Below are 22,011 nucleotides of genomic sequence, written 5' to 3'. Positions count from 1 at the left end.
AGGCCAGAGCCTGGAGGCCTTGCTTCTAAGGTGGAAAGGTTCTTGGGGTGTCAGAGGCTTTAGAAGGCGAGGGCACACGATGTTTAGAGATTCCCAGCCCTTGGGTTGATATTTCCAATTACCTGAAATGTGCCAGGATGCTTCGGGCTGTGAAACGGCATCCCAGGTCACTGAAAGACAGCACAGGAGACAGGGACATGAGCAGCGTGTTGGGCGCTAAAGCCTTGCATGAGGCTAGAGAGTCACACCAGGTGCTTTGGAATGGAGCCCTCAGGGCTCTCCTAGGTATGTGCACCTGGATAGCTTGGATTCCCCAGGAGGGGAAACAGGGCTTTGGGAAGCAGGGCCTGAGAATTGGGCCTCAAGGAAGCCACAAGGAGACGAGGCACCTGTTTCTCTCCTGCCCTGCAGCTTGGGCTTCAGCGTAATCCTATTGAGCATGATTTTTATGTCATCATCTCTCTTCGTGACATAGGTTTGTCATCATAGACCCAGGTTTCTGGAGAGCACAGCGACACATGCGTTTAGGACACAAACAACATTGCTTACCAGGGCTGCCATTGCTGAAGAGGGACTTGGCCGTGAGAAGGTTAGGCCCAAAGGACAGCTGGGCCTGGTGAACTCTGCTTCAAGGGAAGCAGCAGAATGAGTTCTCTTCTTCCTAAGGGAACCTTTTCGGGAGGAAGAAAGGGGAGGATGTCAGGGCACTCTTGAGTTGGGCCACTGATGACACTGCTCGGTCTGCGGGATGGGACCATGGTCTGAACGCATGACAAGGTTTAGGAAATCTCGGGCCCTTGGAAAATCAAATGGTGAGTCCTGCCACACAGTAAGGCATAGTTTCCTGTCTTGCATGCCCAAATTTTAATGTGAGTTTTTCAGTAAAGGCACCTTTCCCCTCGTGCTCTGACTTTTAGACTTAGACTGATGACAATTGTCAAGACACTATACAGGGCTAATTACATCTTTTTTCCTTGTGATTCCTGCCTTGGCCCCACCAAGTCAGAGAACTCTCATCAGTTCTCCATGGTAGAGAACCATATATATATATATATACAAATGCATAAATAAATAAATAAATAAATAAATAAATAAATAATATATGTATATATGTATCTAATGGCTGATACCCACAGATCAATCACTCCATAAAAAATCCATTGTACCAGGGGCATCATTTGCTGGTCCCCAGCCTGTGTCACTAGCCTCCTTTACACCCCTGGGGAAATTCCAAATCACAGTGGTCACAGAAGTGTGTTTTTAGAGCTTTGTAGGATATACATGGAGCTGACATTCGTTGAGAATGCCTACGGTAGAGAGGGTCTGAAAACAATCAGGGCTCTTGGCCTTTTGGCCAGGAAGAGAATGCCTGCCCCGAAAAACAATCCTGCCTTGGCTCCAGTGGCCTGATGGAAGGGAGGTCAATAGAGTGGCCTCTGTAAGGCACAGGGGTAGGGAACGCTTTGTGGGCCCTGTCCTTCAGTAGATGTCCTTCGAGATGTCCCTAAGTCCGATATGCCCAAGAAGTTGCCTCGGCCCACTGTGAGCTCTAGGGTGTGCCAGATGGCCCTTCCTCAAACCCCTTCATGATAGATGTGGGTCTCATGCCTTGTGTCACAGTGTGACCTTGAAGGACTTCCCCCGCCCATCCGACCTAGTCTGTATGGGAGGTGCTAGGATCCAACTAGGCGGCACAGTCAAGTGGAGGGTAACTTGTTCTATCCCTGTGCCATGAACCAGAAAAGTCTGGGCCTCCTGACTCTACCTATTTGTATTGCGCTGCAGTCCCTGATCAGTGGCTCCTGTCCAAATTCCTTGGAATTGTCCAGGACAGTGTATACATTTGGAATTGCCATTCTGCACCCACAGGTCAGAAGGATAGAAGATTGCCTCCATCAGGCCAGAGCCTGGAGGCCTTGCTTCTAAGGTAGAAAGGTTCTTGGGGTGTCAGAGGCTTTAGAAGGTGAGGGCACACGATGTTTAGAGATTCCCAGGCCTTGGGTTGATATTTCCAATTACCTGAAATGTGCCAGGATGCTTCGGGCTGTGAAACGGCATCCCAGGTCACTGAAAGACAGCACAGGAGACAGGGACATGAGCAGCGTGTTGGGCGCTAAAGCCTTGCATGAGGCTAGAGAGTCACACCAGGTACTTTGGAATGGAGCCCTCAGGGCTCTCCTAGGTATGTGCACCTGGATAGCTTGGATTCCCCAGGAGGGGAAACAGGGCTTTGGGAAGCAGGGCCTGAGAATTGGGCGTCAAGGAAGCCACAAGGAGACGAGGCACCTGTTTCTCTCCTTCCCTGCAGCTTGGGCCTCAGCGTAATCCTATTGAGCATGATTTTTATGTCATCATCTCTCTTCGTGACATAGGTTTGTCATCATAGACCCAGGTTTCTGGAGAGCACAGCGACACATGCGTTTAGGACACAAACAACATTGCTTACCAGGGCTGCCATTGCTGAAGAGGGACTTGGCCGTGAGAAGGTTAGGCCCAAAGGAAAGCTGGGCCTGGTGAACTCTGCTTCAAGGGAAGCAGCAGAATGAGTTCTTTTCTTCCTAAGGGAACCTTTTCGGGAGGAAGAAAGGGGAGGAAGTCAGGGCACTCTTTTGATGGGCCACTGATGACACTGCTCGGTCTGCGGGATGGGACCATGGTCTGAAAGCATGACAAGGTTTAGGAAATCTCGGGCCCTTGGAAAATCAAATGGTGAGTCCTGCCACACAGTAAGGCATAGGTTCCTTTCTTGCATGTCCAAATTTTAATGTGAGTTTTTCAGCAAAAACACCTTTCCCCTCGTGTTCTGACTTTTAGACTTAGACTGATGACAATTGTCAAGACACTATACAGGGCTAATTACATCTTTTTTCCTTGTGATTCCTGCCTTGGCCCCACCAAGTCAGAGAACTCTCATCAGTTCTCCATGGTAGAGAACCATATATATATATACAAATGCATAAATAAATAAATAAATAAATACATAAATAAATAATATATGTATATATGTATCTAATGGCTGATACCCACAGATCAATCACTCCATAAAAAAATCCATTGTACCAGGGGCATCATTTGCTGGTCCCCAGCCTGTGTCACTAGCCTCCTTTACACCCCTGGGGAAATTCCAAATCACAGTCGTCACAGAAGTGTGTTTTTAGAGCTTTGTAGGATATACATGGAGCTGACATTCGTTGAGAATGCCTACGGTAGAGAGGGTCTGAAAACAATCAGGGCTCTTGGCCTTGCGGCCAGGAAGAGAATACCTGCCCCGAAAAACAATCCTGCCTTGGCTCCAGTGGCCTGATGGAAGGGAGGTCAATAGAGTGGCCTCTGTAAGGCACAGGGGTAGGGAACGCTTTGTGGGCCCTCTCCTTCAGTAGATGTCCTTCGAGATGTCCCTAAGTCCGATATGCCCAAGAAGTTGCCTCGGCCCACCGTGAGCTCTAGGGTGTGCCAGATGGCCCTTCCTCAAAGCCCCTTCATGATGGATGTGGTTCTCATGCCTTGTGTCACAGTGTGACCTTGAAGGTCTTCCCCTGCCAATCCCACCTAGTCTGTATGGGAGGTGCTAGGATCCAACTAGGCGGGACAGTCAAGTGGAGGGTAACTTGTTCTATCCCTGTGCCATGAACCAGAAAAGTCTGGGCTTCCTGACTCTACCTATGGGTATTGCGCTGCAGTCCCTGATCAGTTGCTCCTGTCCAAATTCCTTGGAATTGTCCAGGACAGTGTATACATTTGGAATTGCCATTCTGCACCCATAGGTCAGAAGGGTAGAAGATTGCCTCCATCAGGCCAGAGCCTGGAGGCCTTGCTTCTAAGGTGGAAAGGTTCTTGGGGTGTCAGAGGCTTTAGAAGGTGAGGGCACACGATGTTTAGAGATTCCCAGCCCTTGGGTTGATATTTCCAATTACCTGAAATGTGCCAGGATGCTTCGGGCTGGGAAACGGCATCCCAGGTCACTGAAAGACAGCACAGGAGACAGGGACATGAGCAGCGTGTTGGGCGCTAAAGCATTGCATGAGGCTAGAGAGTCACACCAGGTGCTTTGGAATGGAGCCCTCAGGGCTCTCCTAGGTATGTGCACCTGGATAGCTTGGATTCCCCAGGAGGGGAAACAGGGCTTTGGGAAGCAGGGCCTGAGAATTGGGCCTCAAGGAAGCCACAAGGAGACGAGGCACCTGTTTCTCTCCTGCCCTGCAGCTTGGGCCTCAGCGTAATCCTATTGAGCATGATTTTTATGTCATCATCTCTCTTCGTGACATAGGTTTGTCATCTTAGACCCAGGTTTCCGGAGAGCACAGCGACACATGCGTTTAGGACACAAACAACATTGCTTACCAGGGCTGCCATTGCTGAAGAGGGACTTGGCCGTGAGAAGGTTAGGCCCAAAGGACAGCTGGGCCTGGTGAACTCTGCTTGAGGGGAAGCAGCAGAATGAGTTCTCTTCTTCCTAAGGGAACCTTTTCGGGAGGAAGAAAGGGGAGGAAGTCAGGGCACTCTTTTGGTGGGCCACTGATGACACTGCTCGGTCTGCGGGATGGGACCATGGTCTTAACGCATGACAAGGTTTAGGAAATCTCGGGCCCTTGGAAAATCAAATGGTGAGTCCTGCCACACAGTAAGGCATAGGTTCCTTTCTTGCATGTCCAAATTTTAATGTGAGTTTTTCAGCAAATGCACCTTTCTCCTCGTGCTCTGACTTTTAGACTTAGACTGATGACAATTGTCAAGACACTATACAGGGCTAATTACATCTTTTTTCCTTGTGATTCCTGCCTTGGCCCCACCAAGTCAGAGAACTCTCATCAGTTCTTCATGGTAGAGAACCATATATATATATACAAATGCATAAATAAAAAAATAAATAAATAAATAAATACATAAATAAATAATACATGTATATATGTATCTAATGGCTGATACCCATAGATAAATCACTCCATAAAAAAATCCATTGTACCAGGGGCGTCATTTGCTGGTCCCCAGCCTGTGTCACTAGCCTCCTTTACACCCGTGGGGAAATTCCAAATCACAGTCGTCACAGAAGTGTGTTTTTAGAGCTTTGTAGGATATACATGGAGCTGACATTCGTTGAGAATGCCTACGGTAGAGAGGGTCTGAAAACAATCAGGGCTCTTGGCCTTGCGGCCAGGAAGAGAATGCCTGCCCCGAAAAACAATCCTGCCTTGGCTCCAGTGGCCTGATGGAAGGGAGGTCAATAGAGTGGCCTCTGTAAGGCACAGGGGTAGGGAACGCTTTGTGGGCCCTGTCCTTCAGTAGATGTCCTTCGAGATGTCCCTAAGTCCGATATGCCCAAGAAGTTGCCTCGGCCCACCGTGAGCTCTAGGGTGTGCCAGATGGCCCTTCCTCAAAGCCCCTTCATGATGGATGTGGGTCTCATGCCTTGTGTCACAGTGTGACCTTGAAGGTCTTCCCCCGCCCATCCGACCTAGTCTGTATGGGAGGTGCTAGGATCCAACTAGGTGGGACAGTCAAGTGGAGGGTAACTTGTTCTATCCCTGTGCCATGAACCAGAAAAGTCTGGGCCTCCTGACTCTTCCTATGGGTATTGCGCCGCAGTCCCTGATCAGTGGCTCCTGTCCAAATTCCTTGGAATTGTCCAGGACAGTGTATACATTTGGAATTGCCATTCTGCACCCATAGGTCAGAAGGGTAGAAGATTGCCTCCATCAGGCCAGAGCCTGGAGGCCTTGCTTATAAGCTGGAAAGGTTCTTGGGGTGTCAGAGGCTTTAGAAGGCGAGGGCACACGATGTTTAGAGATTCCCAGCCCTTGGGTTGATATTTCCAATTACCTGAAATGTGCCAGGATGCTTCGGGCTGGGAAACGGCATCCCAGGTCACTGAAAGACAGCACAGGAGACAGGGACATGAGCAGCTTGTTGGGCACTAAAGCCTTGCATGAGGCTAGAGAGTCACACCAGGTGCTTTGGAATGGAGCCCTCAGGGCTCTCCTAGGTATGTGCACCTGGATAGCTTGGATTCCCCAGGAGGGGAAACAGGGCTTTGGGAAGCAGGGCCTGAGAATTGGGCCTCAAGGAAGCCACAAGGAGACGAGGCACCTGTTTCTCTCCTGCCCTGCAGCTTGGGCCTCAGCGTAATCCTATTGAGCATGATTTTTATGTCATCATCTCTCTTCGTGACATAGGTTTGTCATCATAGACCCAGGTTTCCGGAGAGCACAGCGACACATGCGTTTAGGACACAAACAACATTGCTTACCAGGGCTGCCATTGCTGAAGAGGGACTTGGCCGTGAGAAGGTTAGGCCCAAAGGACAGCTGGGCCTGGTGAACTCTGCTTCAAGGGAAGCAGCAGAATGAGTTCTCTTCTTCCTAAGGGATCCTTTTCGGGAAGAAGAAAGGGGAGGATATCAGGGCACTCTTGAGGTGGGCCACTGATGACACTGCTCGGTCTGCGGGATGGGACCATGGTCTGAACGCATGACAAGGTTTAGGAAATCTCCGGACCTTGGAAAATCAAATGGTGAGTCCTGCCACACAGTAAGGCATAGTTTCCTGTCTTGCATGCCCAAATTTTAATGTGAGTTTTTCAGTAAAGGCACCTTTCCCCTCGTGCTCTGACTTTTAGACTTGGACAGATGACAATTGTCAAGACACTATACAGGGCTAATTACATCTTTTTTCCTTGTGATTCCTGCCTTGGCCCCACCAAGTCAGAGAACTCTCATCAGTTCTCCATGGTAGAGAACCATATATATATATACAAATGCATAAATAAATAAATAAATAAATATATAAATAAAAAATATATGTACATATGTATCTAATGGCTGATACCCATAGATAAATCACTCCATAAAAAATCCATTGTACCAGGGGCATCATTTGCTGGTCCCCAGCCTGTGTCACTAGCCTCCTTTACACCCCTGGGGAAATTCCAAATCACAGTCGTCACAGAATTGTGTTTTTAGAGCTTTGTAGGATATACATGGAGCTGACATTCGTTGAGAATGCCTACGGTAGAGAGGGTCTGAAAACAATCAGGGCTCTTGGCCTTGCGGCCAGGAAGAGAATGCCTGCCCCGAAAAACAATCCTGCCTTGGCTCCAGTGGCCTGATGGAAGGGAGGTCAATAGAGTGGCCTCTGTAAGGCACAGGGGTAGGGAACGCTTTGTGGGCCCTGTCCTTCAGTAGATGTCCTTCGAGATGTCCCTAAGTCCGATATGCAAAGAAGTTGCCTCGGCCCACCGTGAGCTCTAGGGTGTGCCAGGTGGCCCTTCCTCAAAGCCCCTTCATGATGGATGTGGGTCTCATGCCTTGTGTCACAGTGTGACCTTGAAGGTCTTCCCCCGCCCATCCGACCTAGTCTGTATGGGAGGTGCTAGGATCCAACTAGGCGGGACAGTCAAGTGGAGGGTAACTTGTTCTATCCCTGTGCCATGAACCAGAAAAGTCTGGGCTTCTTGACTCTACCTATGGGTATTGCGCTGCAGTCCCTGAGCAGTGGCTCCTGTCCAAATTCCTTGGAATTGTCCAGGACAGTGTATACATTTGGAATTGCCATTCTGCACCCATAGGTCAGAAGGGTAGAAGATTGCCTCCATCAGGCCAGAGCCTAGAGGCATTGCTTCTAAGCTGGAAAGGTTCTTGGGGTGTCAGAGGCTTTAGAAGGTGAGGGCACACGATGTTTAGAGATTCCCAGCCCTTGGGTTGATATTTCCAATTACCTGAAATGTGCCAGGATGCTTCGGGCTGGGAAACGGCATCCCAGGTCACTGAAAGACAGCACAGGAGACAGGGACATGAGCAGCGTGTTGGGCGCTAAAGCCTTGCATGAGGCTAGAGAGTCACACCAGGTGCTTTGGAATGGAGCCCTCAGGGCTCTCCTAGGTATGTGCACCTGGATAGCTTGGATTCCCCAGGAGGGGAAACAGGGCTTTGGGAAGCAGGGCCTGAGAATTGGGCCTCAAGGAAGCCACAAGGAGACGAGGCACCTGTTTCTCTCCTGCCCTGCAGCTTGGGCCTCAGCGTAATCCTATTGAGCATGATTTTTATGTCATCATCTCTCTTCGTGACATAGGTTTGTCATCATAGACCCAGGTTTCCGGAGAGCACAGCGACACATGCGTTTAGGACACAAACAACATTGCTTACCAGGGCTGCCATTGCTGAAGAGGGCCTTGGCCATGAGAAGGTTAGGCCCAAAGGACAGCTGGGCCTGGTGAACTCTGCTTCAAGGGAAGCAGCAGAATGAGTTCTCTTCTTCCTAAGGGAACCTTTTTGAGAGGAAGAAAGGGGAGGATGTCAGGGCACTCTTTTGATGGGCTACTGATGACACTGCTCGGTCTGCGGGATGGGACCATGGTCTTAACGCATGACAAGGTTTAGGAAATCTCGGGCCCTTGGAAAATCAAATGGTGAGTCCTGCCACACAGTAAGGCATAGGTTCCTTTCTTGCATGTCCAAATTTTAATGTGAGTTTTTCAGCAAATGCACCTTTCTCCTCGTGCTCTGACTTTTAGACTTAGACTGATGACAATTGTCAAGACACTATACAGGGCTAATTACATCTTTTTTCCTTGTGATTCCTGCCTTGGCCCCACCAAGTCAGAGAACTCTCATCAGTTCTTCATGGTAGAGAACCATATATATATATACAAATGCATAAATAAAAAAATAAATAAATAAATAAATACATAAATAAATAATACATGTATATATGTATCTAATGGCTGATACCCATAGATAAATCACTCCATAAAAAAATCCATTGTACCAGGGGCGTCATTTGCTGGTCCCCAGCCTGTGTCACTAGCCTCCTTTACACCCGTGGGGAAATTCCAAATCACAGTCGTCACAGAAGTGTGTTTTTAGAGCTTTGTAGGATATACATGGAGCTGACATTCGTTGAGAATGCCTACGGTAGAGAGGGTCTGAAAACAATCAGGGCTCTTGGCCTTGCGGCCAGGAAGAGAATGCCTGCCCCGAAAAACAATCCTGCCTTGGCTCCAGTGGCCTGATGGAAGGGAGGTCAATAGAGTGGCCTCTGTAAGGCACAGGGGTAGGGAACGCTTTGTGGGCCCTGTCCTTCAGTAGATGTCCTTCGAGATGTCCCTAAGTCCGATATGCCCAAGAAGTTGCCTCGGCCCACCGTGAGCTCTAGGGTGTGCCAGATGGCCCTTCCTCAAAGCCCCTTCATGATGGATGTGGGTCTCATGCCTTGTGTCACAGTGTGACCTTGAAGGTCTTCCCCCGCCCATCCGACCTAGTCTGTATGGGAGGTGCTAGGATCCAACTAGGCGGGACAGTCAAGTGGAGGGTAACTTGTTCTATCCCTGTGCCATGAACCAGAAAAGTCTGGGCCTCCTGACTCTTCCTATGGGTATTGCGCCGCAGTCCCTGATCATTGGCTCCTGTCCAAATTCCTTGGAATTGTCCAGGACAGTGTATACATTTGGAATTGCCATTCTGCACCCATAGGTCAGAAGGGTAGAAGATTGCCTCCATCAGGCCAGAGCCTGGAGGCCTTGCTTCTAAGCTGGAAAGGTTCTTGGGGTGTCAGAGGCTTTAGAAGGCGAGGGCACACGATGTTTAGAGATTCCCAGCCCTTGGGTTGATATTTCCAATTACCTGAAATGTGCCAGGATGCTTCGGGCTGTGAAACGGCATCCCAGGTCACTGAAAGACAGCACAGGAGACAGGGACATGAGCAGCTTGTTGGGCACTAAAGCCTTGCATGAGGCTAGAGAGTCACACCAGGTGCTTTGGAATGGAGCCCTCAGGGCTCTCCTAGGTATGTGCACCTGGATAGCTTGGATTCCCCAGGAGGGGAAACAGGGCTTTGGGAAGCAGGGCCTGAGAATTGGGCCTCAAGGAAGCCACAAGGAGATGAGGCACCTGTTTCTCTCCTGCCCTGCAGCTTGGGCCTCAGCGTAATCCTATTGAGCATGATTTTTATGTCATCATCTCTCTTCGTGACATAGGTTTGTCATCATAGACCCAGGTTTCCGGAGAGCACAGCGACACATGCGTTTAGGACACAAACAACATTGCTTACCAGGGCTGCCATTGCTGAAGAGGGACTTGGCCGTGAGAAGGTTAGGCCCAAAGGACAGCTGGGCCTGGTGAACTCTGCTTCAAGGGAAGCAGCAGAATGAGTTCTCTTCTTCCTAAGGGATCCTTTTCGTGAAGAAGAAAGGGGAGGATATCAGGGCACTCTTGAGGTGGGCCACTGATGACACTGCTCGGTCTGCGGGATGGGACCATGGTCTGAACGCATGACAAGGTTTAGGAAATCTCCGGACCTGGAAAATCAAATGGTGAGTCCTGCCACACAGTAAGGCATAGTTTCCTGTCTTGCATGCCCAAATTTTAATGTGAGTTTTTCAGTAAAGGCACCTTTCCCCTCGTGCTCTGACTTTTAGACTTAGACAGATGACAATTGTCAAGACACTATACAGGGCTAATTACATCTTTTTTCCTTGTGATTCCTGCCTTGGCCCCACCAAGTCAGAGAACTCTCATCAGTTCTCCATGGTAGAGAACCATATATATATATACAAATGCATAAATAAATAAATATATAAATAAAAAATATATGTACATATGTATCTAATGGCTGATACCCATAGATAAATCACTCCATAAAAAATCCATTGTACCAGGGGCATCATTTGCTGGTCCCCAGCCTGTGTCACTAGCCTCCTTTACACCCCTGGGGAAATTCCAAATCACAGTCGTCACAGAAGTGTGTTTTTAGAGCTTTGTAGGATATACATGGAGCTGACATTCGTTGAGAATGCCTACGGTAGAGAGGGTCTGAAAAGAATCAGGGCTCTTGGCCTTGCGGCCAGGAAGAGAATGCCTGCCCCGAAAAACAATCCTGCCTTGGCTCCAGTGGCCTGATGGAAGGGAGGTCAATAGAGTGGCCTCTGTAAGGCACAGGGGTAGGGAACGCTTTGTGGGCCCTGTCCTTCAGTAGATGTCCTTCGAGATGTCCCTAAGTCCGATATGCAAAGAAGTTGCCTCGGCCCACCGTGAGCTCTAGGGTGTGCCAGGTGGCCCTTCCTCAAAGCCCCTTCATGATGGATGTGGGTCTCATGCCTTGTGTCACAGTGTGACCTTGAAGGTCTTCCACCACCCATCCGACCTAGTCTGTATGGGAGGTGCTAGGATCCAACTAGGCGGGACAGTCAAGTGGAGGGTAACTTGTTCTATCCCTGTGCCATGAACCAGAAAAGTCTGGGCTTCTTGACTCTACCTATGGGTATTGCGCTGCAGTCCCTGAGCAGTGGCTCCTGTCCAAATTCCTTGGAATTGTCCAGGACAGTGTATACATTTGGAATTGCCATTCTGCACCCATAGGTCAGAAGGGTAGAAGATTGCCTCCATCAGGCCAGAGCCTAGAGGCATTGCTTCTAAGCTGGAAAGGTTCTTGGGGTGTCAGAGGCTTTAGAAGGTGAGGGCACACGATGTTTAGAGATTCCCAGCCCTTGGGTTGATATTTCCAATTACCTGAAATGTGCCAGGATGCTTCGGGCTGGGAAACGGCATCCCAGGTCACTGAAAGACAGCACAGGAGACAGGGACATGAGCAGCGTGTTGGGCGCTAAAGCCTTGCATGAGGCTAGAGAGTCACACCAGGTGCTTTGGAATGGAGCCCTCAGGGCTCTCCTAGGTATGTGCACCTGGATAGCTTGGATTCCCCAGGAGGGGAAACAGGGCTTTGGGAAGCAGGGCCTGAGAATTGGGCCTCAAGGAAGCCACAAGGAGACGAGGCACCTGTTTCTCTCCTGCCCTGCAGCTTGGGCCTCAGCGTAATCCTATTGAGCATGATTTTTATGTCATCATCTCTCTTCGTGACATAGGTTTGTCATCATAGACCCAGGTTTCCGGAGAGCACAGCGACACATGCGTTTAGGACACAAACAACATTGCTTACCAGGGCTGCCATTGCTGAAGAGGGCCTTGGCCATGAGAAGGTTAGGCCCAAAGGACAGCTGGGCCTGGTGAACTCTGCTTCAACGGAAGCAGCAGAATGAGTTCTCTTCTTCCTAAGGGAACCTTTTTGAGAGGAAGAAAGGGGAGGATGTCAGGGCACTCTTTTGATGGGCTACTGATGACACTGCTCGGTCTGCGGGATGGGACCATGGTCTGAACGCATGACAAGGTTTAGGAAATCTCGGGCCCTTGGAAAATCAAATGGTGAGTCCTGCCACACAGTAAGGCATAGTTTCCTGTCTTGCATGTCCAAATTTTATGTGAGTTTTTCAGCAAAGGCACCTTTCTCCTCGTGCTCTGACTTTTAGACTTAGACTGATGACAATTGTCAAGACACTATACAGGGCTAATTACATCTTTTTTCCTTGTGATTCCTGCCTTGGCCCCACCAAGTCAGAGAACTCTCATCAGTTCTCCATGGTAGAGAACCATATATATATATACAAATGCATAAATAAATAAATAAATAAATAAATAAATACATAAATAAATAATATATGTATATATGTATCTAATGGCTTATACCCATAGATAAATCACTCCATAAAATATCAATTGTACCAGGGGCGTCATTTGCTGGTCCCCAGCCTGTGTCACTAGCCTCCTTTACACCCGTGGGGAAATTCCAAATCACAGTGGTCACAGAAGTGTGTTTTTAGAGCTTTGTAGGATATACATGGTGCTGACATTCGTTGAGAATGCCTACGGTAGAGAGGGTCTGAAAACAATCAGGGCTCTTGGCCTTTTGGCCAGGAAGAGAAAGCCTGCCCCAAAAAACAATCCTGCCTTGGCTCCAGTGGCCTGATGGAAGGGAGGTCAATAGAGTGGCCTCTGTAAGGCACAGGGGTAGGGAACGCTTTGTGGGCCCTGTCCTTCAGTAGATGTCCTTGGAGATGTCCCTAAGTCCGATATGCCCAAGAAGTTGCCTCGGCCCACCGAGAGCTCTAGTGTGTGCCAGGTGGCCCTTCCTCAAAGCCCCTTCATGATGGATGTGGGTCTCATGCCTTGTGTCACAGTGTGACCTTGAAGGTCTTCCCCCGCCCATCCGACCTAGTCTGTATGGGAGGTGCTAGGATCCAACTACGCGGGACAGTCAAGTGGAGGGTAACTTGTTCTATCCCTGTGCCATGAACCAGAAACGTCTGGGCCTCCTGACTCTACCTATGGGTATTGCGCTGCAGTCCCTGAGCAGTGGCTCCTGTCCAATTTCCTTGGAATTGTCCAGGACAGTGTATACATTTGGAATTGCCATTCTGCACCCATAGGTCAGAAGGGTAGAAGATTGCCTCCATCAGGCCAGAGCCTGGAGGCCTTGCTTCTAAGCTGGAAAGGTTCTTGGGGTGTCAGAGGATTTAGAAGTTGAGGGCACACGATGTTTAGAGATTCCCAGCCCTTGGGTTGATATTTCCAATTACCTGAAATGTGCCAGGATGCTTCGGGCTGGGAAACGGCATCCCAGGTCACTGAAAGACAGCACAGGAGACAGGGACATGAGCAGCGTGTTGGGCGCTAAAGCCTTGCATGAGGCTAGAGAGTCACACCAGGTGCTTTGGAATGGAGCCCTCAGGGCTCTCCTAGGTATGTGCACCTGGATATCTTGGATTCCCCAGGAGGGGAATCAGGGCTTTGGGAAGCAGGGCCTGAGAATTGGGCCTCAAGGAAGCCACAAGGAGACGAGGCACCTGTTTCTCTCCTGCCCTGCAGCTTGGGCCTCAGCGTAATCCTATTGAGCATGATTTTTATGTCATCATCTCTCTTCGTGACATAGGTTTGTCATCGTAGACCCAGGTTTCCGGAGAGCACAGCGACACATGCGTTTAGGACACAAACAACATTGCTTACCAGGGCTGCCATTGCTGAAGAGGGACTTGGCCGTGAGAAGGTTAGGCCCAAAGGACAGCTGGGCCTGGTGAACTCTGCTTCAAGGGAAGCAGCAGAATGAGTTCTCTTCTTCCTAAGGGAACCTTTTTGGGAGGAAGAAAGGGGAGGATATCAGGGCACTCTTGAGGTGGGCCACTGATGACACTGCTCGGTCTGCGGGATGGGACCATGGTCTGAACGCATGACAAGGTGTAGGAAATCTCGGGCCCTTGGAAAATCAAATGGTGAGTCCTGCCACACAGTAAGGCATAGTTTCCTGTCTTGCATGCCCAAATTTTAATGTGAGTTTTTCAGTAAAGGCACATTTCCCCTCGTGCTCTGACTTTTAGACTTAGACTGATGACAATTGTCAAGACACTATACAGGGCTAATTACATCTTTTTTCCTTGTGATTATTGCCTTGGCCCTACCCAGTCAGAGAACTCTCATCAGTTCTCCATGGTAGAGAACCATATATATATATACAAATGCATAAATAAATAAATAAATAAATAAATAAATAAATAATATATGTATATATGTATCTAATGGCTGATACCCACAGATCAATCACTCCATAAAAAAATCCATCGTACCATGGGCATCATTTGCTGGTCCCCAGCCTGTGTCACTAGCCTCCTTTACACCCCTGGGGAAATTCCAAATCACAGTCGTCACAGAAGTGTGTTTTTAGAGCTTTGTAGGATATACATGGAGCTGACATTCGTTGAGAATGCTTACGGTAGAGAGGGTCTGAAAAGAATCAGGGCTCTTGGCCTTGCGGCCAGGAAGAGAATGCCTGTCCCGAAAAACAATCCTGCCTTGGCTCCAGTGGCCTGATGGAAGGGAGGTCAATAGAGTGGCCTCTGTAAGGCACAGGGGTAGGGAACGCTTTGTGGGCCCTGTCCTTCAGTAGATGTCCTTGGAGATGTCCCTAAGTCCGATATGCCCAAGAAGTTGCCTCGGCCCACCGTGAGCTCTAGGGTGTGCCAGGTGGCCCTTCCTCAAAGCCACTTCATGATGGATGTGGGTCTCATGCCTTGTGTCACAGTGTGACCTTGAAGGTCTTCCCCCGCCCATCCGACCTAGTCTGTATGGGAGGTGCTAGGATCCAACTACGCGGGACAGTCAAGTGGGGGGTAACTTGTTCTATCCCTGTGCCATGAACCAGAAAAGTCTGGGCCCCCTGACTCTACCTATGGGTATTGCGCTGCAGTCCCTGATCAGTGGCTCCTGTCCAAATTCCTTGGAATTGTCCAGGACAGTGTATACATTTGGAATTGCCATTCTGCACCCATAGGTCAGAAGAGTAGAAGATTGCCTCCATCAGGCCAGAGCCTGGAGGCCTTGCTTCTAAGCTGGAAAGGTTCTTGGGGTGTCAGAGGCTTTAAAAGGCGAGGGCACACGATGTTTAGAGATTCCCAGCCCTTGGGTTGATATTTCCAATTACCTGAAATGTGCCAGGATGCTTCGGGCTGTGAAACGGCATCCCAGGTCACTGAAAGACAGCACAGGAGACAGGGACATGAGCAGCTTGTTGGGCACTAAAGCCTTGCATGAGGCTAGAGAGTCACACCAGGTGCTTTGGAATGGAGCCCTCAGGGCTCTCCTAGGTATGTGCACCTGGATAGCTTGGATTCCCCAGGAGGGGAAACAGGGCTTTGGGAAGCAGGGCCTGAGAATTGGGCCTCAAGGAAGCCACAAGGAGACGAGGCACCTGTTTCTCTCCTGCCCTGCAGCTTGGGCCTCAGCGTAATCCTATTGAGCATGATTTTTATGTCATCATCTCTCTTCGTGACATAGGTTTGTCATCATAGACCCAGGTTTCCGGAGAGCACAGCGACACATGCGTTTAGGACACAAACAACATTGCTTACCAGGGTTGCCATTGATGAAGAGGGACTTGGCCGTGAGAAGGTTAGGCCCAAAGGACAGCTGGGCCTGGTGAACTCTGCTTCAAGGGAAGCAGCAGAATGAGTTCTCTTCTTCCTAAGGGAACCTTTTCGGGAAGAAGAAAGGGGAGGATATCAGGGCACTCTTGAGGTGGGCCACTGATGACACTGCTCGGTCTGCGGGATGGGACCATGGTCTGAACGCATGACAAGGTTTAGGAAATCTCGGGCCATTGGAAAATCAAATGGTGAGTCCTGCCACACAGTAAGGCATAGTTTCCTGTCTTGCATGCCCAAATTTTAATGTGAGTTTTTCAGTAAAGGCACCTTTCCCCTCGTGCTCTGACTTTTAGACTTAGACAGATGACAATTGTCAAGACACTATACAGGGCTAATTACATCTTTTTTCCTTGTGATTCCTGCCTTGGCCCCACCAAGTCAGAGAACTCTCATCAGTTCTCCATGGTAGAGAACCATATATATATATACAAATGCATAAATAAATAAATAAATAAATAAATACATAAATAAATAATATATGTATATATGTATCTAATGGCTGATACTCACAGATCAATCACTCCATAAAAAAATCCATTGTACCAGGGGCATCATTTGCTGGTCCCCAGCCTGTGTCACTAGCCTCCTTTACACCCCTGGGGAAATTCCAAATCACAGTCGTCACAGAAGTGTGTTTTTAGAGCTTTGTAGGATATACATGGAGCTGACATTCGTTGAGAATGCCTACGGTAGAGAGGGTCTGAAAAGAATCAGGGCTCTTTGCCTTGCGGCCAGGAAGAGAATGCCTGCCCAGAAAAACAATCCTGCCTTGGCTCCAGTGGCCTGATGGAAGGGAGGTCAATAGAGTGGCCTCTGTAAGGCACAGGGGTAGGGAACGCTTTGTGGGCCCTGTCCTTCAGTAGATGTCCTTCGAGATGTCCCTAAGTCCGATATGCAAAGAAGTTGCCTCGGCCCACCGTGAGCTCTAGGGTGTGCCAGGTTGCCCTTCCTCAAAGCCCCTTCATGATGGATGTGGGTCTCATGCCTTGTGTCACAGTGTGACCTTGAAGGTCTTCCCCCGCCCATCCGACCTAGTCTGTATGGGAGGTGCTAGGATCCAACTAGGCGGGACAGTCAAGTGGAGGGTAACTTGTTCTATCCCTGTGCCATGAACCAGAAAAGTCTGGGCTTCTTGACTCTACCTATGGGTATTGCGCTGCAGTCCCTGAGCAGTGGCTCCTGTCCAAATTCCTTGGAATTGTCCAGGACAGTGTATACATTTGGAATTGCCATTCTGCACCCATAGGTCAGAAGGGTAGAAGATTGCCTCCATCAGGCCAGAGCCTAGAGGCATTGCTTCTAAGCTGGAAAGGTTCTTGGGGTGTCAGAGGCTTTAGAAGGTGAGGGCACACGATGTTTAGAGATTCCCAGCCCTTGGGTTGATATTTCCAATTACCTGAAATGTGCCAGGATGCTTCGGGCTGGGAAACGGCATCCCAGGTCACTGAAAGACAGCACAGGAGACAGGGACATGAGCAGCGTGTTGGGCGCTAAAGCCTTGCATGAGGCTAGAGAGTCACACCAGGTGCTTTGGAATGGAGCCCTCAGGGCTCTCCTAGGTATGTGCACCTGGATAGCTTGGATTCCCCAGGAGGGGAAACAGGGCTTTGGGAAGCAGGGCCTGAGAATTGGGCCTCAAGGAAGCCACAAGGAGACGAGGCACCTGTTTCTCTCCTGCCCTGCAGCTTGGGCCTCAGCGTAATCCTATTGAGCATGATTTTTATGTCATCATCTCTCTTCGTGACATAGGTTTGTCATCATAGACCCAGGTTTCCGGAGAGCACAGCGACACATGCGTTTAGGACACAAACAACATTGCTTACCAGGGCTGCCATTGCTGAAGAGGGCCTTGGCCATGAGAAGGTTAGGCCCAAAGGACAGCTGGGCCTGGTGAACTCTGCTTCAACGGAAGCAGCAGAATGAGTTCTCTTCTTCCTAAGGGAACCTTTTTGAGAGGAAGAAAGGGGAGGATGTCAGGGCACTCTTTTGATGGGCTACTGATGACACTGCTCGGTCTGCGGGATGGGACCATGGTCTGAACGCATGACAAGGTTTAGGAAATCTCGGGCCCTTGGAAAATCAAATGGTGAGTCCTGCCACACAGTAAGGCATAGTTTCCTGTCTTGCATGTCCAAATTTTATGTGAGTTTTTCAGCAAAGGCACCTTTCTCCTCGTGCTCTGACTTTTAGACTTAGACTGATGACAATTGTCAAGACACTATACAGGGCTAATTACATCTTTTTTCCTTGTGATTCCTGCCTTGGCCCCACCAAGTCAGAGAACTCTCATCAGTTCTCCATGGTAGAGAACCATATATATATATACAAATGCATAAATAAATAAATAAATAAATAAATAAATAAATAAATACATAAATAAATAATATATGTATATATGTATCTAATGGCTTATACCCATAGATAAATCACTCCATAAAATATCAATTGTACCAGGGGCGTCATTTGCTGGTCCCCAGCCTGTGTCACTAGCCTCCTTTACACCCGTGGGGAAATTCCAAATCACAGTGGTCACAGAAGTGTGTTTTTAGAGCTTTGTAGGATATACATGGTGCTGACATTCGTTGAGAATGCCTACGGTAGAGAGGGTCTGAAAACAATCAGGGCTCTTGGCCTTTTGGCCAGGAAGAGAAAGCCTGCCCCAAAAAACAATCCTGCCTTGGCTCCAGTGGCCTGATGGAAGGGAGGTCAATAGAGTGGCCTCTGTAAGGCACAGGGGTAGGGAACGCTTTGTGGGCCCTGTCCTTCAGTAGATGTCCTTGGAGATGTCCCTAAGTCCGATATGCCCAAGAAGTTGCCTCGGCCCACCGAGAGCTCTAGTGTGTGCCAGGTGGCCCTTCCTCAAAGCCCCTTCATGATGGATGTGGGTCTCATGCCTTGTGTCACAGTGTGACCTTGAAGGTCTTCCCCCGCCCATCCGACCTAGTCTGTATGGGAGGTGCTAGGATCCAACTACGCGGGACAGTCAAGTGGAGGGTAACTTGTTCTATCCCTGTGCCATGAACCAGAAACGTCTGGGCCTCCTGACTCTACCTATGGGTATTGCGCTGCAGTCCCTGAGCAGTGGCTCCTGTCCAATTTCCTTGGAATTGTCCAGGACAGTGTATACATTTGGAATTGCCATTCTGCACCCATAGGTCAGAAGGGTAGAAGATTGCCTCCATCAGGCCAGAGCCTGGAGGCCTTGCTTCTAAGCTGGAAAGGTTCTTGGGGTGTCAGAGGATTTAGAAGTTGAGGGCACACGATGTTTAGAGATTCCCAGCCCTTGGGTTGATATTTCCAATTACCTGAAATGTGCCAGGATGCTTCGGGCTGGGAAACGGCATCCCAGGTCACTGAAAGACAGCACAGGAGACAGGGACATGAGCAGCGTGTTGGGCGCTAAAGCCTTGCATGAGGCTAGAGAGTCACACCAGGTGCTTTGGAATGGAGCCCTCAGGGCTCTCCTAGGTATGTGCACCTGGATATCTTGGATTCCCCAGGAGGGGAATCAGGGCTTTGGGAAGCAGGGCCTGAGAATTGGGCCTCAAGGAAGCCACAAGGAGACGAGGCACCTGTTTCTCTCCTGCCCTGCAGCTTGGGCCTCAGCGTAATCCTATTGAGCATGATTTTTATGTCATCATCTCTCTTCGTGACATAGGTTTGTCATCATAGACCCAGGTTTCCGAAGAGCACAGCGACACATGCGTTTAGGACACAAACAACATTGCTTACCAGGGCTGCCATTGCTGAAGAGGGACTTGGCCGTGAGAAGGTTAGGCCCAAAGGACAGCTGGGCCTGGTGAACTCTGCTTCAAGGGAAGCAGCAGAATGAGTTCTCTTCTTCCTAAGGGAACCTTTTTGGGAGGAAGAAAGGGGAGGATATCAGGGCACTCTTGAGGTGGGCCACTGATGACACTGCTCGGTCTGCGGGATGGGACCATGGTCTGAACGCATGACAAGGTGTAGGAAATCTCGGGCCCTTGGAAAATCAAATGGTGAGTCCTGCCACACAGTAAGGCATAGTTTCCTGTCTTGCATGCCCAAATTTTAATGTGAGTTTTTCAGTAAAGGCACATTTCCCCTCGTGCTCTGACTTTTAGACTTAGACTGATGACAATTGTCAAGACACTATACAGGGCTAATTACATCTTTTTTCCTTGTGATTATTGCCTTGGCCCTACCCAGTCAGAGAACTCTCATCAGTTCTCCATGGTAGAGAACCATATATATATATACAAATGCATAAATAAATAAATAAATAAATAAATAAATAATATATGTATATATGTATCTAATGGCTGATACCCACAGATCAATCACTCCATAAAAAAATCCATCGTACCAGGGGCATCATTTGCTGGTCCCCAGCCTGTGTCACTAGCCTCCTTTACACCCCTGGGGAAATTCCAAATCACAGTCGTCACAGAAGTGTGTTTTTAGAGCTTTGTAGGATATACATGGAGCTGACATTCGTTGAGAATGCTTACGGTAGAGAGGGTCTGAAAAGAATCAGGGCTCTTGGCCTTGCGGCCAGGAAGAGAATGCCTGCCCCGAAAAACAATCCTGCCTTGGCTCCAGTGGCCTGATGGAAGGGAGGTCAATAGAGTGGCCTCTGTAAGGCACAGGGGTAGGGAACGCTTTGTGGGCCCTGTCCTTCAGTAGATGTCCTTGGAGATGTCCCTAAGTCCGATATGCCCGAGAAGTTGCCTCGGCCCACCGTGAGCTCTAGGGTGTGCCAGGTGGCCCTTCCTCAAAGCCACTTCATGATGGATGTGGGTCTCATGCCTTGTGTCACAGTGTGACCTTGAAGGTCTTCCCCCGCCCATCCGACCTAGTCTGTATGGGAGGTGCTAGGATCCAACTACGCGGGACAGTCAAGTGGGGGGTAACTTGTTCTATCCCTGTGCCATGAACCAGAAAAGTCTGGGCCCCCTGACTCTACCTATGGGTATTGCGCTGCAGTCCCTGATCAGTGGCTCCTGTCCAAATTCCTTGGAATTGTCCAGGACAGTGTATACATTTGGAATTGCCATTCTGCACCCATAGGTCAGAAGAGTAGAAGATTGCCTCCATCAGGCCAGAGCCTGGAGGCCTTGCTTCTAAACTGGAAAGGTTCTTGGGGTGTCAGAGGCTTTAGAAGGCGAGGGCACACGATGTTTAGAGATTCCCAGCCCTTGGGTGGATATTTCCAATTACCTGAAATGTGCCAGGATGCTTCGGGCTGTGAAACGGCATCCCAGGTCACTGAAAGACAGCACAGGAGACAGGGACATGAGCAGCTTGTTGGGCACTAAAGCCTTGCATGAGGCTAGAGAGTCACACCAGGTGCTTTGGAATGGAGCCCTCAGGGCTCTCCTAGGTATGTACACCTGGATAGCTTGGATTCCCCAGGAGGGGAAACAGGGCTTTGGGAAGCAGGGCCTGAGAATTGGGCCTCAAGGAAGCCACAAAGAGACGAGGCACCTGTTTCTCTCCTGCCCTGCAGCTTGGGCCTCAGCGTAATCCTATTGAGCATGATTTTTATGTCATCATCTCTCTTCGTGACATAGGTTTGTCATCATAGACCCAGGTTTCCGGAGAGCACAGCGACACATGCGTTTAGGACACAAACAACATTGCTTACCAGGGTTGCCATTGATGAAGAGGGATTGGCCGTGAGAAGGTTACGCCCAAAGGACAGCTGGGCCTGGTGAACTCTGCTTCAAGGGAAGCAGCAGAATGAGTTCTCTTCTTCCTAAGGGAACCTTTTCGGGAAGAAGAAAGGGGAGGATATCAGGGCACTCTTGAGGTGGGCCACTGATGACACTGCTCGGTCTGCGGAATGGGACCATGGTCTGAACGCATGACAAGGTTTAGGAAATCTCGGGCCATTGGAAAATCAAATGGTGAGTCCTGCCACACAGTAAGGCATAGTTTCCTGTCTTGCATGCCCAAATTTTAATGTGAGTTTTTCAGTAAAGGCACCTTTCCCCTCGTGCTCTGACTTTTAGACTTAGACAGATGACAATTGTCAAGACACTATACAGGGCTAATTACATCTTTTTTCCTTGTGATTCCTGCCTTGGCCCCACCAAGTCAGAGAACTCTCATCAGTTCTCCATGGTAGAGAACCATATATATATATACAAATGCATAAATAAATAAATAAATAAATAAATAAATAAATACATAAATAAATAATATATGTATATATGTATCTAATGGCTGATACTCACA

General features: G+C 49.1%; 12 non-coding genes across 12 annotated transcripts; all 12 read right to left on the bottom strand.

Moving 5' to 3' along the window:
• Positions 1-414: 414 nt before the first annotated feature.
• Positions 415-493, bottom strand: LOC131903025 (small nucleolar RNA SNORD115). The gene has a single exon (XR_009377288.1). It is a non-coding gene; the product is annotated as a small nucleolar RNA SNORD115 (small nucleolar RNA).
• A 1,818-nt stretch (positions 494-2,311) lies between these two features.
• On the bottom strand, positions 2,312-2,390 carry LOC131902968 (small nucleolar RNA SNORD115). Its single transcript, XR_009377234.1, has one exon. It is a non-coding gene; the product is annotated as a small nucleolar RNA SNORD115 (small nucleolar RNA).
• A 1,816-nt stretch (positions 2,391-4,206) lies between these two features.
• On the bottom strand, positions 4,207-4,285 carry LOC131903032 (small nucleolar RNA SNORD115). The gene has a single exon (XR_009377294.1). It is a non-coding gene; the product is annotated as a small nucleolar RNA SNORD115 (small nucleolar RNA).
• Positions 4,286-6,109: 1,824 nt separating this feature from the next.
• Positions 6,110-6,188, bottom strand: LOC131902967 (small nucleolar RNA SNORD115). The gene has a single exon (XR_009377233.1). It is a non-coding gene; the product is annotated as a small nucleolar RNA SNORD115 (small nucleolar RNA).
• Positions 6,189-8,002: 1,814 nt separating this feature from the next.
• LOC131902966 (small nucleolar RNA SNORD115) lies at positions 8,003-8,081 on the bottom strand. The gene has a single exon (XR_009377232.1). It is a non-coding gene; the product is annotated as a small nucleolar RNA SNORD115 (small nucleolar RNA).
• Positions 8,082-9,905: 1,824 nt separating this feature from the next.
• LOC131902965 (small nucleolar RNA SNORD115) lies at positions 9,906-9,984 on the bottom strand. The gene has a single exon (XR_009377231.1). It is a non-coding gene; the product is annotated as a small nucleolar RNA SNORD115 (small nucleolar RNA).
• Positions 9,985-11,789: 1,805 nt separating this feature from the next.
• Positions 11,790-11,868, bottom strand: LOC131902964 (small nucleolar RNA SNORD115). Its single transcript, XR_009377230.1, has one exon. It is a non-coding gene; the product is annotated as a small nucleolar RNA SNORD115 (small nucleolar RNA).
• Positions 11,869-13,690: 1,822 nt separating this feature from the next.
• Positions 13,691-13,769, bottom strand: LOC131903012 (small nucleolar RNA SNORD115). Its single transcript, XR_009377275.1, has one exon. It is a non-coding gene; the product is annotated as a small nucleolar RNA SNORD115 (small nucleolar RNA).
• A 1,816-nt stretch (positions 13,770-15,585) lies between these two features.
• On the bottom strand, positions 15,586-15,664 carry LOC131902962 (small nucleolar RNA SNORD115). The gene has a single exon (XR_009377229.1). It is a non-coding gene; the product is annotated as a small nucleolar RNA SNORD115 (small nucleolar RNA).
• Positions 15,665-17,483: 1,819 nt separating this feature from the next.
• Positions 17,484-17,562, bottom strand: LOC131902961 (small nucleolar RNA SNORD115). The gene has a single exon (XR_009377228.1). It is a non-coding gene; the product is annotated as a small nucleolar RNA SNORD115 (small nucleolar RNA).
• A 1,830-nt stretch (positions 17,563-19,392) lies between these two features.
• LOC131902960 (small nucleolar RNA SNORD115) lies at positions 19,393-19,471 on the bottom strand. Its single transcript, XR_009377227.1, has one exon. It is a non-coding gene; the product is annotated as a small nucleolar RNA SNORD115 (small nucleolar RNA).
• A 1,812-nt stretch (positions 19,472-21,283) lies between these two features.
• On the bottom strand, positions 21,284-21,362 carry LOC131902959 (small nucleolar RNA SNORD115). The gene has a single exon (XR_009377226.1). It is a non-coding gene; the product is annotated as a small nucleolar RNA SNORD115 (small nucleolar RNA).
• Between the last annotated feature and the right edge of the window lie 649 nt (positions 21,363-22,011).

Source organism: Peromyscus eremicus, chromosome 1 (assembly GCF_949786415.1).
Source record: "Peromyscus eremicus chromosome 1, PerEre_H2_v1, whole genome shotgun sequence".
NCBI lineage: Eukaryota > Metazoa > Chordata > Mammalia > Rodentia > Cricetidae > Peromyscus > Peromyscus eremicus.
Note: the sequence above shows the minus strand (reverse complement) of the source record. Positions and strands in the feature narration are given on the sequence as shown.